This window comes from Neoarius graeffei, chromosome 19, assembly GCF_027579695.1.
Source record: "Neoarius graeffei isolate fNeoGra1 chromosome 19, fNeoGra1.pri, whole genome shotgun sequence".
Classification (NCBI taxonomy): Eukaryota; Metazoa; Chordata; class Actinopteri; order Siluriformes; family Ariidae; genus Neoarius; species Neoarius graeffei.
Genome location: NC_083587.1, coordinates 12,147,061 through 12,164,407, shown reverse-complemented (window position 1 = coordinate 12,164,407; position 17,347 = coordinate 12,147,061). Strand labels below are relative to the sequence as shown.

General features: G+C 41.3%; 1 pseudogene; it reads right to left on the bottom strand.

The window, feature by feature from the left end:
• LOC132867694 (zinc finger protein ZFP2-like) overlaps positions 1-17,347 on the bottom strand; it is a 99,042-nt pseudogene that overhangs the window by 38,840 nt on the left and 42,855 nt on the right.

Genomic DNA, 17,347 nt, shown 5'->3' with positions numbered 1-17,347 from the left:
CTCCCCTTTCTGGAGATGCCCCTTTTTGCATCCGAGACAGGAAGTCAGCTGTACAGTTCATTCTTCCTGAGTGATGCAGTACCTCAAAGCCAAATGGTTGTATAGCCAAGAACCACCTTAGAGTCTCTCGTACATCACAACCAGGACAATGCTCTTGGGTCCATCTCTAGTACAAACTTTCTTCCCAACAAATAACATTTAAAGGAGTCCAAAGCCCACTTAATTGCCAAACATTTTTTTCTGCACTATAGAGTAATTTCACTCCTTCTGCAGGAGCTTGTGACTAATGTAAGCCACTGGTTGTAGTTGTCCATGGTCCCCTTGCAAGAGGACCGCCCCAAGCCCCTCTCAGAGGCATCTATCTGAACAGTAAATGGCTCCTCAAAATCCAAGCTGAGAAGCAAAGGCTCTTGGCATAGAGTCCTTCAAAGTCTTAAAAACTTTCTTGCACCCTTCAGTCCATTCAACCTTGTTTTTACGAGTCAGCTCAGTCAGTGCAACAGCTTTCTTTGAAAAGTTCAGAATAAACTGCCTGTACCAACCCACCAGCCCTAAGGAGCACACCTGTTTATTAGTGGTGGGCCAGTCTGCAGACATAATGGCCTCCACCTTCTCCACTTGGGGTTGAAGGACACCTCGGCCCAACACATAGCCAAGGTATGCAGTCTCTTCCTTAGCTAAGGTGCACTTGTTCTGGTAGATGGTTAAGCTTGTCTCCTTAATCAAGGAGAGGATCTGTTGCAAGTGTTGCTAATGCTCCATCCACCTGGAGCTGTAGAGAACAAGATCATCCAGGTAGACCGCAGTAAAAAGTCCTCTGTCCCCCTGATGACTCTGTCCATAACCTCTGGGACATTGTAAGTGCTCCGTGCAACCCAAATGGTAGCACGGTGAACTGAAAGTGCCCAAAAGGCATCCTAAAAGCTGTCAGCTCTTTACCGTCCTCTGCAAGAGGCACCTGCCAATAGTCCTTACATAAATCCAATGTGCTAAGGAACTTAGCCTTTCCCAGAAGCTCCACCAAGTCACGAACCCTTGGTATAGGGTAAGGGTCAAACTTTGCCTGGGTGTTGACCTTCCTAAAGTCCCGGCAGAATATCAGGCTGCCGTCCTTCTTCGGGATGAGGACAAGGGGGCTACTGCATTCACTATAGGAGGGCTCAATCACCCCCAGCTCCTGCATCATGTCCAACTTGTTCTTCAGGACTAGCAACAGGTGCTCAGACACCCTGTAGCACGGCTGTTGGATGGGCTGTCGGGTATTCAGTACAATGCAACGCGCCACCAGTGCCGTCCTTCCAGGCCGCTCCCCAAAGAGGTCGTCAGGCAGGATGCTGCAGAGCTCATGTTGTCAACCCTCTGGCAGAAGGCTCAGTTCCAGCTTATTCCATTCCAGCTTTCTCTTCTCCTCATGGCCAGGCACGTATTCCTCACTGGACTCCTGCTCTTCCTCAACCACTTGGATCAGCAAGGCAGATGTCGACACTGCTGGCTCAGGCCTCTCGTTCCACCTCTTCAACATGTTAACATGGAACACCTGGTGTTTCTTGCGATGATCTGGCATCTGGATCTCATACATCACTGGTCCCATCTTCCTGGACACTGCGTAGGGCCCCTGCCATTTCCCCAGCAGCTTGTTGGGCAACAACAGCAGGATCTGATCATCAGGCTGGAACACACGTCTACAGGCTGAACAGTTATCCTAGGCCCTCTGTTTCTCTTGGGCCTCGCGAAAGTTCTCCTGTACCATGGCTGCTGCACTAGAGAGCTTCTCCTTCATCTTCAGCACATACAGTGCTCAGCGTAAATAAGTACACTCCCTTTGAAAATTAACATTTTAAACAATATCTAAATGAACACAAAATTTCCAAAATGTTGACAAGTTTAATATAACATCTGTTTAACTTATAATGTGAAAGTAAGGTTAATAATATAACTTAGATTACACATTTTTTTCAGTTTTACTCAAATTAGGGTGGTGCAAAAACAAGTACACCCCCACAACAAAAACTACTACATCTTGTACTTTGTATGGCCTCCATGATTTTTAATGACAGCACCAAGTCTTCTGGGCATGGAATGAACAAGTTGGTGACATTTTGCAACATCAATCTTTTTCCATTCTTCAACAATGACCTCTTTTAGTGACTGGATGCTGGATGGAGAGTGATACTCAACTTGTCTCTTCAGAATTCCCCAAAGAAAATAATTTCTTTACACCACAAAGGTGAAGGCTACAAGAAGATCAGCAAACCTTGACTTGTCAGTCAGAATACTGTTGCAAAAGTGGTACAAAAGTTTAAGAAAGATGGAACTGCAACCATCTCACAGAGACGTCCAGGTCATTCATGGAAGTTAACACCTCGACAGGAGCGTCTTCTGATGAGAAGGGTTGAAGAAAATCGGCATGCAAGTTCACTACAGTTATCTAAAGAAGGAGAAAGCCAAACTGGGGTGAATATTTCTTGTGACACAATACACTGCAGAGGAATGGCATGCATGGATGCCGTCCATGAAAGAAGCCTCTCCTAAAGCCCAGGCACAAAAAAGCCCACCTAGAGTTTGCCAGGGCCCACGCTGACAAATATGAAGACTACTGGGGGACTGGAGTGATGAGACTAAGATAAATGTTTTTGGAACTGATGGCTTCAAAACTGTATGGTGTCGCAAAGGTGAGGAATACAAAGAAAAATGCATGGTGCCGACAGTGAAACATGGTGGTGGCAGTGTCCTTATGTGGGGCTGCATGAGTGCTGCTGGTGTCGGGGAGCTGCATTTCATTGATGGCATCATGAATTCACAGATGTACCATCACTCTGTGCCCTTGGTCATCATGCACTTTTCCAACATGACTAAACACACATCTAAGGGCACTGTTGGATTTCTGAAGAACAACAGGGTGAAAGTGATTCAGTGGCCAAGTATGTCTCCTGATCTGAAAACAATCGAACACCTATGGGGAATTCTGAAGAGACAAGTTGAGCACCACTCTCCATCCAGCATCCAGTCACTAAAAGAGGTAATTGTTGAAGAATGGAAAAAGATTGATGTTGCAAAATGTCACCTACTTGTTCATTCCATGCCTAGAAGACTTGGTGCTGTCATTAAAAATCATTGAGGCCATACAAAGTACTAGATGTAGTTTTTGTTGTGGGGTGTACTCATTTTTGCACCACCCTAATTTGAGTAAAACTGAAAAAATGTGTAATCCAAGTTTATATTATTAACCTTACTTTCACATTATAAGTTAAACAGATGTTATATTAAACTTTGTCTTGTCAACATTTTGAAAATGGTGTTCATTGAGATATTGTTTAAAATGTTACTTTTCAAAGGGAGTGTACTCATTTATGCCGAGTGCTGTAGAACATGATGTTAGTCCTTCCTGAGGTCTCCCCTTCCCAAGTCTCTTTCAAGACATTCAGTAGGCCTTGAACCTGATGTGTGTACAGGAGCTCAAAGGGTGAGAAGCCTGGTGAGGCCTGTGGAACCTCCTTGTATACAAACAACAGGTAGGGTAACCACTGGTCCCAGTCCTTTCCAGTGTCTGACACAAACTTTCAGAGCATGTTCACCAGGGTCTGGTTAAATCACTCAACAAGGCCATCTGTCTATGGGTGGTATGGAGTAGTTCTGATTCTTTTAATTCCCATCTTGCCTTCTTGCAAGATGGTGGCATGCACGTACACAGCGGCTTTGCTCTGGTGGATTTCTGTTATGTTGTTGTTTGTTTGTGTGTCAGTCAGCAAAACCACACACAGCTGAGAATATCTTTTAAAGATTGGAACAGCATGTAGTGCATTAGACTTTACTGTGAACTTTCAATGCAACCAGATCTCGCAGGGGATCATACAACCGCCAGGATCCCTGTGGATCACTATACTGAGACGCAGATGAAGGAGGCAGCGCAGGGAAAGGACACAGAAGTGGGTCTGCTGAGCTGGCATGCTAACTAGGCTAAGGTGAGCTCCATTCAAGCCTGCTCTGCCCAGCATCTACCTCACAAATGCCAGATCCCTCGGCAATAAGATGGACGAACTGGAGCTGATTAACAAGCACACACACACACACACACACACACACATATATATATTAATTGACAGCAGGTGGAATGACTTAGCCACTTACTTTCCCCGACCCCACCCTCCATTTACAGATTGCTGCTTGGCCATGCCCCCGCTGCCACAACTGTACTCCCACCCACCCCACCAACACAATAATTAAATTTGCAGATGACACCACTTAGGTGGGGCTCATAATTGGAGAGGACGAGTCGGCCTACAGGGACGAGGTGCAACAGCTGGCAGAGTGATGTGCCAAAAACAACCTGGCTCTCAACACCAAAAAAACAAAGGAGGTAGTCATGGACTTCAGGAGGCACAAAGCTGACCCCACTCCCCTCTACATCAATGGAGACTGCATGGAGAGGGTCCGCACCTTTAAATTGAGGACCTCTCCTGGTTGAGGACCTCGCCTGGTCAGCTAACACAACAGCCATGGTGAGGAAGGGCCAACAGCGAATCCACTTCCTGAGAGTCCTCAGAAGGAACAGACTGGAGGAGAGACTGTTGGTGACCTTTTACCGCTCCACCATCGAGAGTGTGCTGGCTTTCTCCATCACGGTGTGGTATGCTGGCTCCACAGCGGCTGACAAGAAAAAGCTGCAGAGGGTGATAAGGTCAGCTGAAAAGACAATTGGCTATCCTCTGCACTCCCTAGATGACATCGCTAACTCTTGATGCCTCACCAGAACTAGGAAGATCATTCGCGACCACCTCCATCCCAGACACCACCTGCTCAGCCTGCTTCCCTCTGGAACAAGGTACAGGAGCATAAAGAGGAGAAAAAACAGACTGAAAAACAGCTTCTTTCCATGGGCTGTGAGGACACTTAATACACACGGGTTGCTAAAATGTTCTTTGCTATTTTTATGAAGTGCAATAACTTAACTACCTTGATCTTATTTATTTGTTCCATTTTCATGACATGACCAATATTTTGTTATTATGTGTTCGTTATGTTTTTTTGTGTTCTCGCTTTTATGTATGTTTTTGTTTTTAATGTGTTTTTCATACAACTTCAGTTGTGGCAAGTCAATTTCATTGTATGGGTGATTGTGCAATGACAATAAAGGCTATCTTATCTCATCATACCCAGCAGAATGGAGAACAAACTGCTGGACCTGGGCATGAATCAGCACATGTGCAGCTGGATCAGAGACTTTTTAAACCAACCGTTCTCAGGTTGTCAGGATGGGGACTTATCACTCCTCCTCTCTGACAATCAATACTGGGGCCCCGCAAGGGTGCATACTGAGTCCTCTCCTGTTTTCCCTTTATACACGACTGCATACCAACCTATAGCACAAATACTATTATTAAATTTGCAGATGACACTACTGTAGTTGGTCTGATACACAATGGTGATAATTGACAATGGCTGAGCAGGTGGTGTCTGGGATGGAGGTGGTCGCGAATGATCTTCCTAGTTCTGGAGAGGCATCAAGAGTTAGCGATGTCATCTAGGGAGGGCAGAGGATAGCCAATTGTCTTCTCAGCTGACCTTATCACCCTCTGAAGCTTTTTCTTGTCAGCCGCTGTGTATCTGCATACAGGGACGAGGTCCGCAGACTAACAGTGGTGCTCCATGAACAACCTGGCACTCAACATCTACAAAACCAAGGAGATCATTGATTTCAGGAGACAATGTGAAGGCCCTGCTCTTCTGTACATTAGGGGTGATGCAGTTGAGTGTGTCCTCATTTAAATTTCTGGGCACATACATCACAAGACCTCACATGGTCTACAAATATGACTGCCCTGGTGAAGAAAGCACAGCAGCGTCTGTATTTCCTTCAGACATTGAAAAGGCTGGACATATCACATCAGTGGCTTCTTTCATTCTATTGCTGTTCTATTGAAAACATTCTCACCTATGGGATGCTGGTGTGGTTTGTGAGCTGCACAGCAGCTGACAAGAAGGCCCTGCAGAGAGTAATCACAGCAGCACAGAAAATCACTGGAACTCCATTACAAACACTACAGGACATGGTGCTTCCGCCGCACAACCAACATCATTAGAAACACACTGGTTACCATCTTTCCATTCTGTTGCCCTCTGGGAGGTGTTTCAGGTCCTTAAAAACTCACACCTCCAAACTTAAGAACAGTTTTTATCCAAGTGCTATTAGAGAACTAAACTCTAAGAACTGATCTTTTGGAGTGTGCAATATGTCTTTGGATATGCAATATGATCAGTCCTGTGAAATATGCACTTTATTTACTGTTCTTGTAATTGTCCCCCATTTATGGCTTTTACCTCACCTTTAGTCTTATGGTGTTTTATTACTATTAATAATAATAATAATAATAATAATAATAATAATCTTATGTCTTTTTTATGACCCATTTATGTTTTTATGTCTTTTTATATGATCCACTAGAGAAATAGAATTATTGTACATTGTGCAATGACAATAAAAAGGATATTAAATAAACTTGCTTTAGGGTCTTGCTCATAAAGTTGGGGCCTTGGTCTGTTAGCACCTCATTGGGTATACCAACTCTAGAGAAGAGCTGGAGCATGGCAGTGGCTAAATGTCTGGCTGTGATTTCTCTAAAAGGAAAGGCTTCAGGGTATCTTGTAGCATAGTTGCAAATGACCAAGACAAACCTATTTCTTGATCTACTCCTCTCCAAAGGTCCAACTATGTCCACCCTAATTCTCTCAAATGGAGTGTATACAGGGTGTATAAGGGAATCAAACAGGCATGATTAAAACATTTACCACCTGACAGCTGACACTGAGGACAGGACAGAAACTCTTCACATCTTCATAAAGCCCTGGCCAATAAAACCACTTACTGATTCTCTGCAAAGACTTCATGTAAGTCAAGTGACCTGCCCATGGTACAATGTGACCAAGCTCAAGCACTTCCTTCCTGCACTTCTGTGGGACCACAAGCTGCAAACCTCTTCACTCTGTCTGTACAGAAGGCTATTCTGCAGCAAGTACACCTCCTTTCCCAGTGCAAGAGCAAAGACTGTACCCTCACATGTCTTCTTAAAACATGGGTCTAATGTGATGTCTGAACACTGTTCCTCAGCAAGGTCACTCAAACATCAAATCAGCTTCAGTTAAAGTAAAAGGTCCAACATCAGACTCTGGCTGAATGTCTGTTTTACAATCTCCCCAATAGTCCTTCTGTGCCTCTCACACCTTTCTTCCCTTGTCTGAGAGGGCTCAGCTGGAACGTCTTCCCCACAATAAGGCACATAGCACACCAGGTATATACTGTACAAATCTAATCAATCCTCACTGAACTGATGTTCAAATTATATTTGTTTGCATGTGTGAATTAATGTAAATGAAACAGATTGTGTAAAATGTCATACCAACTGCATACCCCAGCATCAAATCAACTCGCAGTGTGGCAAATTTTGTGGCATCAAAAAATCATTGGCCTGTTGGCGTGGTAAGTTTTATATTAACTTCATGAAGAATCACATAATCACAAGCCCAGGTAGTCATTAACATTACAAAGAAGTTGTAAGGTGTGAATGCATAAGTTATTTTTGTGTGTGTGTGTGTGTGTGTGTGTGTGTGGTTGTGTGAAGCTACCATGTTGCCGTGGATGCAGCAGAGTCAAGGAAAACTTGGTACAGTTTTTCTCAGTCTGTTTTCCCAAATGCAGCTATTATGTAATGTTGATGGAAACTATGATGATGAATAATATCTTGTGTAATAGAGGAAGCTGACCATGCTTATAAGTAGTTATGGGTGGAACCATGTTAATGACTACCTGGGCTTGTGATTATGTGATTCTTCATGAATAATTATTTTAAAATTATACAATAAATAAATATTTGCTTGAGCATTATTTCAGATGTTACTAGTATTTCTATTACTAACAGGTGAATTTCCACCACACTGGCTAAAAGAATCGATGTAGGAACTTGTGATTTAAACCCCTACTCCACATATCTTTGGCAAGAAGAAATTGATATTAATTGGAGCTACCTTCACCTTGTTGTTACTTACAAATATACAGTCTTTATAATAAATTTGCGAGAAACTTACAACCCAGGAGTCTCCACTTTTCCTGGCTTCCTCTCGGTTTACCAGCTCTCCCTGGTAGGGTCCAAAGTGTGCACCTACTGGAATCGTCTCCCCTTTATTAAACACTCCCAGGCCTGCGTCAGGAATACTGGACTTCTTGATTTCTAGCCCAGGAGGAAGAGTTTGTCTGGCTCGGTCAGAGACTCCCATGGGAACAGGAGTATCTGAGATGAAGAGGGGCAGTCCATGAACCTCACATTTGTTGAAGAAGAAGGATTTGCAAACTTCACAGTCTGGGCGTAGAGAAAACACAATAGGAAGAAATGAGGCCCAAATGTATGTATAATGTGTGTGTGTATCTAAGACCATATACAGTACATTAGTATGTTACAAAGATTATCTGAAGAAAGCTTGCCAGTAAGGTTCATTGAGCATCTGGTTGAGACTAGAGGTGTCCATCAGGATTGAGATCTCACAGGACATGAGGTACAGGAGTATAAAATTTTTTACTTCCTTGTGGGAGTAAACAAGTGGTCAGATTTCAATCTTGCAGTGCAAAATAAAACAATGTTCATTAACATGAGTGTGGCACTGTGTGATATATTTACAGCATCCTTAGGACCTGGTCAGGGTTGTTTTAAATTTGGCTACTTGTTTCCTTATCTTTTGGGAAGCAGAATTTCCTAAATTTGTCAGGAAATTACATGCAGGTACAAACAAAAATAACTATGCACATAGAATTAAAAAATAAGTAAAAAGTCTCATGCACATCTCAATTTGAGCTTGCTGACAATTCTGCCATTTCTAGATCTAGGCATTTTTTCCAATGCCATACATTTGGATTCATATTTAATTACAAAAAAAATCATATCTCGTGGCAATTTAAGCATAACCAATTTGTTTAAGAAGAAACCAGTGGACCCAGAGGAAACCCATGCAGACGGGGAAAACTTGCAAAACTTCACACAGACAGCAACCTGAGCTCACAATCAAATCCAGAACCTGTGATGCCCCTAAATCCGTATACAGATATTTGGACACCTGTCCATTACATCCCTATGTGCTTATTGAACATCCCATTCCAGAGGAATACTAAAGGGGCGTTCTCTCTTTCCTGTATTAATCACAGCCAATTGGGGTCTTCTGCGAGCTCATGCATGTGGAGAAGAGAGCACAGAGAGCACATACAGTGGGGCAAAAAAGTATTTAGTCAGCCACCAATTGTGCAAGTTCTCCCACTTAAAAAGATGAGAGAGGCCTGTAATTTTTATCATAGGTACACTTCAAATATGAGAGACAGAATGGGGGGAAAGAATCCAGGAAATCACATTGTAGGATTTTTAATGAATTATTTGGTAAATTCCTCAGTAAAATAAGTATTTGGTCACCTACAAACAAGCAAGATTTCTGGCTCTCACAGACCTGTAACAACTTCTTTAAGAGGCTCCTCTGTCCTCCACTCGTTACCTGTATTAATGGCACCTGTTTAAACTTGTTATCAGTATAAAAGACACATGTCCACAACCTCAAACAGTCACACTCCAAACTCCACTATGGCCAAGACCAAAGAGCTGTCAAAGGACACCAGAAACAAAATTGTAGACCTGCACCAGGCTGGGAAGACTGAATCTGCAATAGGTAAGCAGCTTGGTGTAAAGAAATCAATTGTGGGAGCAATTATTAGAAAATGGAAGACATACAAGACCACTGATAATCTCCCTCGATCTGGGGCTCCACGCAAGATCTCACCCCGTGGGGTCAAAATGATCACAAGAACGGTGAGCAAAAATCCCAGAACCACACAGGGGGACCTAGTGAATGACCTGCAGAGAGCTGGGACCAAAGTAACAAAGGCTACAATCAGTAACACACTACGCCGCCAAGGACTCAAATCCTGCAGTGCCAGATGTGTCCCCCTGCTTAAGTCAGTACATGTCCAGGCCCGTCTGACGTTTGCTAGAGAGCATTTGGATGATCCAGAAGAGGATGTCATATGGTCAGATGAAACCAAAATAGAACTTTTTGGTAAAAACTCAACTTGTCGTGTTTGGAGGAGGAAGGATGCTGAGTTGCATCCAAAGAACACCATACCTACTGTGAAGCATGGGGGTGGAAACATCATGCTTTGGGGCTGTTTTTCTGCAAAGGGACCAGGACGACTGATCCGTGTAAAGGAAAGAATGAATAGGGCCATGTATCGTGAGATTTTGAGTGAAAACCTCCTTCCATCAGCAAGTGATTGAAGATGAAACGTGGCTGGGTCTTTCAGCATGACAATGATCCCAAACACACCGCCCGGGCAACGAAGGAGTGGCTTCGTAAGAAGCATTTCAAGGTCCTGGAGTGGCCTAGCCAGTCTCCAGATCTCAACCCCATAGAAAATCTTTGGAGGGAGTTGAAAGTCCATGTTGCCCAGTGACAGCCCCAAAACATCACTGCTCTAGAGGAGATCTGCATGGAGGAATGGGCCAAAATACCAGCAACAGTGTGTGAAAACCTTGTGAAGAATTACAGAAAACGTTTGACCTCGGTCATTGCCAACAAAGGGTATATAACAAAGTATTGAGATTAACTTTTGTTATTGACCAAATACTTATTTTCCACCATAATTTGCAAATAAATTCTTTAAAAATCAGACAGTGAGATTTTTATGGATTTTTTTTCCTCATTTTGTCTCTCATAGTTGAGGTATACCTATGATGAAAATTACGGGCCTTTCTCATCTTTTTAAGTGGGAGAACTTGCACAATTGGTGACTGACTAAATACTTTTTTGCCCCACTGTAGCACTTTCCTCTGGGTGTGTTTTGCTACCCTTTGATGGAGCATGAGCTGCATTTGTAAAAGAGGAGGTTGATGGCTTCACATGTCTGGGGGGGAAGCATGTGTTAGTCTTCACTCACATGGTTAGAGAGACCTGGCTGGTGGGTGGGTACTAGCAGGTGACAACATTGGGGAGAAAATGGGTGGGGAAAAAAAACTATAATCTTCTAATGTGGTGAAGACATTAGGACACGTTTATTTAATATTTACTGAAGGAGACCCAGATATCAGTCAGTAAGTTTCCCATGATATGGGGAGTCTTCAGGACAGAGGAGTTTGTGCTTTCTGGTTTTCTCAGTCACACAAGAACTTGCATTTTTTTTTTGTCTCAGAACAAAACACAGGAGTGGCTGGAGAGAATGACAGACATTCTGTAATATTAAATGTAAACAGAAACAAATAAAACATGCGGTCTGTCATTCATTAATAAATTAAAAATTTTAACTGTTGGCAAATCACTGTGGTATGGAGGGGACTAATACACTTTGGGCTGTTCTGTTATATGAAAATAAAATCACCCGCCATAGATTTTTATATAACAGCATGACCCATGGTGTGATATTCCACACTTTTTTGGTTCAGGTTAACATCATCTCTTTATAATGACAAATGTATTTTAAGGAAATAAAAATTATAAATAATAAAATTACTTAGTTTCTCTCACTCCTTGCTACCATATTAGACTCGCTATAGATAAAGTTCACACCATCAATAAAAATATCAAATTCAATTTAATTTTGTCATAGTTTGTTGATTAAATAATCAGAGACTGAGGCTACATCCCAAATGTACTGTATTGGACTTTAAGTGCACCAGTTAGTGTGTAGGGTAGAATAAACAGTGAGTGTTACTGAGCACCAGAGAGGGCTGATGTCTTACAGAGGTAGTCTTTATTGTCATGATCTTCCATGCTAATGGAAAGACATTCAGGTGGGTTGTCAAGGTAGTCTCCATCGTTGGAGATGTTCAGCTCCAGCGTCTCCTCTTTCTTCACACGGACTTCTGACGTCCCTCCATCTTTGGATGTCTCTGTGTTCATGTCTTCACACAGCTAAAGATCAAACAACAAATTTGTTAGGGCAGGACGGTATCCAGCCCACTCAGGAAGGTGCTGCTCTCATTTCTCACAGCATCGCTCATAGTCTCAGAACAGGCCTAGTTAATTTGTGACAATCCAGAGCCAAGGACAGGGATCAGATAAACAGACTAAACGGACTGCCTGCTAGCTGCACAGAGCCATCACTCAGGTTCCACTATGTCGAGACTGTGTCTGTTCCCCGAGCTATACAAAAAAGGAGAAATACTCAAAGTTTGTTCTCGTAATCTAATTAATATAAATATAATTAATATAAAATTAGATCATACTACTCAGACCCTCCAGGATTTTGCGATTTGCAACTTCAACGCAAATTCAACCAATCCCCACGAATTCAGGGCGGTGTTGCAATTATATCCAATCACCGCAACAAAATTTGACCAATCGTTGGTGTCATCTTGAGGTGACGTTGACAAACTAGCAAGCAGTGTTGCCAGACTGGGCGGTTTTGAGTGCATTTTGGCGGGTTTTGAACATATTTTGGGCTGGAAAACGTCAGCAGTATCTGGCAACACTGTGTGCAAGTCAGTGTTTATGTAGGCTTAAATTCTGTTACTGAAAGTGTGTTATGTTTACAGTGAAGGACTGTGTGCACTTTACATTATTTTTTTACTTAATACAAGAAATTAATGGATGCCAACATTTTTGCCAAAATGGTATTTTATTTTCCATTGTTTAGGCAGCTTCAGCATCATACTGTGAGATTCTGTTCAAATTGTTTTTTTTTTCTTCTATGAAGCCTGAGCCATTTATTTTATTAGTTTATAATTATTGTTTAATTTAGTCTTCAGGAGAGACTGCCTGCACACAGTACTAGTATTAATAGTTTTTTTTTTTCTTACATGAAAGCTGAGGCATTTATATTATATTTTAAGGTAACTTCATGTTGTGCTGTGAGGTTCTCTGTACTTTAACTTTTGAACCAACAGGTGCATTTGGATAAGTAAAACCTATTTTTCTGCATTTTTGTAGTCCTGGTAATTTTTTATATTGGTAAAGATGTTTATAGGACCATTTCTCAGTGTCTGTTTTATTAATCAATAGTTTTTCAGTAATAACTTAATATTTAACATATCACTCAATTTTAATCACAAAAAGAGAAAATCGCAGCAATTTCTCGCAACTTTCACTTCCTCCCACAATGTAATCGCAACAAAAACAAAAACAAACAAACAAAAAAAAAAAACACTGCAACTTTCATCGCAATTTTTTGGAAACCCCCCCGCAACATCAGACATTTTAGCTCGCAACAATCACAAAAAAGGCCCGCAAAATCCTGGGGGGACTGCATACTGACTGTACAGCCACTGCCAGCACCTTTGATCTAAACGTAGAATGATTAAATATTAGACCTCTTATATCTGAAGCGCTAATTGTTAATGAACGTATCACTGATCAGGAGTTTAATGTACTGCTTGACAGAAACATTGGCTGAAAACAAATGAGTGTACAGCATTAAATGCAACTAGTCATCCTGGTTACAGTTACATACACCAGCCTCGTCTAACTGGTAGAGGAGGAGGCGTTGCGGTTATTTATAATGATTATCTAGGTGTAACACAAAAACCTGGACATGAATTCAATACGGGTGAAGTTCTTCATGCTAACAACATATGTATTACAGTTAAATTATGTTAATTACTGTTAAAAATTGCATTCGGTACACATCTGCACCATACCGAAAGTCCTATACCGAAACAGTGCGGTACGAATACATGTACCATTACACCCCTACAAGATGGTAAACTGGAGCATAGCAGGAGACAGACACAAGAAGCTGTTGCCTCCAAATCAGCCACACCTGGTCCTTTCCTAGCTAGGTATTTATCGTTCCCCTGTACACAATTGGGGGGGGGGGGGGGGGGGTGTTGTTATTTTAAGAATTTTGACTTTTCCATGTTTTACCCCCCTAGAAATATGGAGATGGTCCATCTATGTGGGAAAATGTCAAATTTTATAAAATTGAACCTTGCTAACCCCCTGAAAGTTTCCATTCTTATAATATGACAAAATACACTACAGTGCTGTTTGATATTAGAATGCTGCTTTTTTTAATGTGTTTTAAAGTTATCGATGAATGCGAACCTCTTCAGGTATGCCCACTAGGTACAACTACAACATTTTCAGTGCAGATGATCATTATTTTAAGGTAATAAGCTTAGTGGTAAGTAACCTTACATTCAAGTAAATTAAACATTTGGTAATTCTGCTCTTTTTCAGCAAGTTTTAAGTGATGAGTACCTAGCTGCAACTGATATAGATAAGGATACCAAGATAGGACGTCTCTACTTGGAGGTGCGTTATGTCCGAGACACATCTCTTTCCCTGCCTAAGACAAGTGATCTGTTTCACCTAATGAAGGACCACAGGAAGCTCCCCCTTAATTCATATGCAGTCAATCTGAAACTATATCTGAACAACATCATTTCCAATGCAGAGGTTATTCTGGATGCAATGGATGCTATTCTAGACAAACAAGTTTAAATCACTGACAAATCAGTGCAAACTATGTAATTCTCTACCGATTGTCAAAATGGACATTTCAGACACAATTTCTGCCACTTAGCCTTATCTGTTGTATCTGAAACATTTCCAGTGCCTTAAACAACTCTTTTTGTGAGAAATAAATGTTATTACTGTGATTTTTGATGTTATATTTAAGAGTTATTTCCGTTAAGGAATGCTTATATTAGTGAAAAAGGCAGTTTTTGACTATTTGGAGGGGTTATTAACTTCAGAGGGTATGTACAGGGGGGTTAGCATTTTTCAGTTGGCCAAATATTGGTATTTCCATACTTAGATAGATCATCTCCATATTTTGGAGGGGGTAGAAAAAAAATTGTTGGTCTAACACCCCCCCCCCCCCCCCCCCCAACACAATACACTCCAGGCCAGTAGAAGGTGCGCGCGCGCACACAAACACAAAGGGTAAATACTGGCTCCAACACGCATCACTGCTCACAGTGTGGAAAAAGTATCTCTCATCAGAGCAGTCTCCAAATACACTAGCGTGTTCAAAAAGGAGAGAAGCCATATATTACTGCTCACACTGTGGGAAGAATTTTACGATGCAGAGCCATCTCCAAATATACCAGCGCATTCACACAGGAGACAAGCCATATCAATGCTCACAGTGTGGAAAAATGTTGACTTATTCAGTTACATTTCAGACCCACAAGTACACTAACTCAGAGACAGTCCATGATTTAAAAGTTGTCAAATTAAATATGCTTATTATGTGTTTGCTGAAAATGACCTGTACTTTGATCCTTATTGTTCATATATGACCACATATATTAAAACAATCTTATAGTAATGTTTTCTTTTGATCTTATGTAGTTATTTCAGGGTTCTCCACTTTTCAAAAATAAAAGTTGGTGGCAGGGGTGGTGGAGCCCCGGTGCAGGGCCAGGGAGGCAAAGCTGATGGACTTGGGGCTCTTTTGACAGTGAAGCTGGCCAATAAATGTATAGGAAATGCTAAATCATTGTTAAAATCATTTTACAAAACAAAACAGAACACTCTTACTGTACATATCTTTATTGTCAATGTGAGACTCATAACAGTGACATTTCAGTTGAGACTGATGCGCCTGTCTCCTGATGGGCTTCCATCACAAGTACTGACTGCCTTCTGTTTAGGTGGATTTGATGCAGCCTCTTCATTAACCCTTTTCTCCCCCTTTTTCACCAGCCATTGGTGCAAATCCATTTTCAGATCTCACTTGATTGAAATCCACTTTTTTTTTTTTTTTTACAGTTTACACAACAATGCTCCAGCCAGCTAGAGGTTGACAGAGAGATTTTTTTTTGATGTGTACTGTCTAACCTCGAGCACCTTAACGCTAAAAATAAGGAGCAAATTTTCACGCATCACAATATCGCTGAAAAGCTGTAAATATGCTGTCAGTTTCAAATATAAACATACATTCTTGATTATTTCTGGAGCAGTTGATAATTATTTATTGATCCTATGCCAAATCATGTTCTAAAATTACATTATTTTAATGTAATAAACATTTTATTCTTGCAATGAACAGTGAACCTCCTACACATGCTGCAATCCAAAAGCTGTGGTAATTACAAAATGCAGAATCCGTATTGTATTGAGCGAAACGAGTATGACATAGCATATGTTTACACGTAAATATTTTCTAAAATTAAATTTTTTTTTCTGTGTGAAAAATAAATGAACTTCCATGCAAATACATACGACAGCGATAATCTCCATAAAAAAATTTCATGGACATGCCTTTGCTCAAAACTGTGTTTTGCTTTTTCAATTAATCGGAAGTAATTAAATTTGCATACACAATTTCATGAGAAATTTGACTGGATATTTTTGTCACTTTGAAATTTAATGATAACATTATTGTTTTTCATAAATTGTTCCTGTCCATGAAATTGAACAATATTTGGTCACGTTAGTCTGAAATTATTGATTCAATAAAGAGCAAATTTACCTCTTCCAGCTACTGCAAGTTCTCTGCTGCCAAATACTCGTGTGAATTAGGGCTGGGCGATATGACAATACATATCGTGGGGACGATAGAAAAGTGTCTATCGTGCCCTTTCTCTTCTAACGTTTCTATCGTGATAAACTAATTTTATCCATTATTACAGCAAATATCTAATTTAATATAATTTAATATAATTTAGTGTTGTCACTATGCATGCTCTAAGTTTATATAACTGAAAATAAAGAATAAAAAGATTCTTAGTAAAGAAACGTGGTTTTGCGACACGACGCTGCTTTATGTTCTTTGAGTCTCACGCGGGTTTGCGACATACGTTTGCGACATGATTGCTGAAGCAGAGCCCTTTTCGTTTTGGAATTTCTCTAGCTGAAGAATGGACGATGGAAGCGCAACAGGAAGATGATTTACAGACCGAGACAGCTGCACAGTTACAAGAACCACTTGTGCCGAAAAGAGGGGGCACCTCTGTGATTTGGCTGCAATTTGGATTCAAGACCACCGACACGGAGCAAAAAGAGGTCATATGTAAACTTTGCAACAAAACTATCCCCGCGCCAGATGCGAACACATCCAACCTCTTCTATCAGTTAAAGAAGGTCCACGAACAAGAATACATAAGAATCCAACAAATCCGATCTAAACAAAGGGGTGAAACAGCGGTGGCAAGTTCCGAAAAGAAATACAGCCAGCCGAAGATAAAGCAGTCTCTCACCCAATGCACGCCATATGAAAAGACATCTCAGCGCCACAAACAAATCACAGGTGCCATCTTGCATTACATTTGTAAAGGCATGGCTCCAGTGTATGTAGTTGAGAAGGACAGCTTTCGAGACCTCGTCAAAGTACTTGATCCAAGGTACGTTATGCCCAGTCGTAAGCACTTCAGTAAATCAA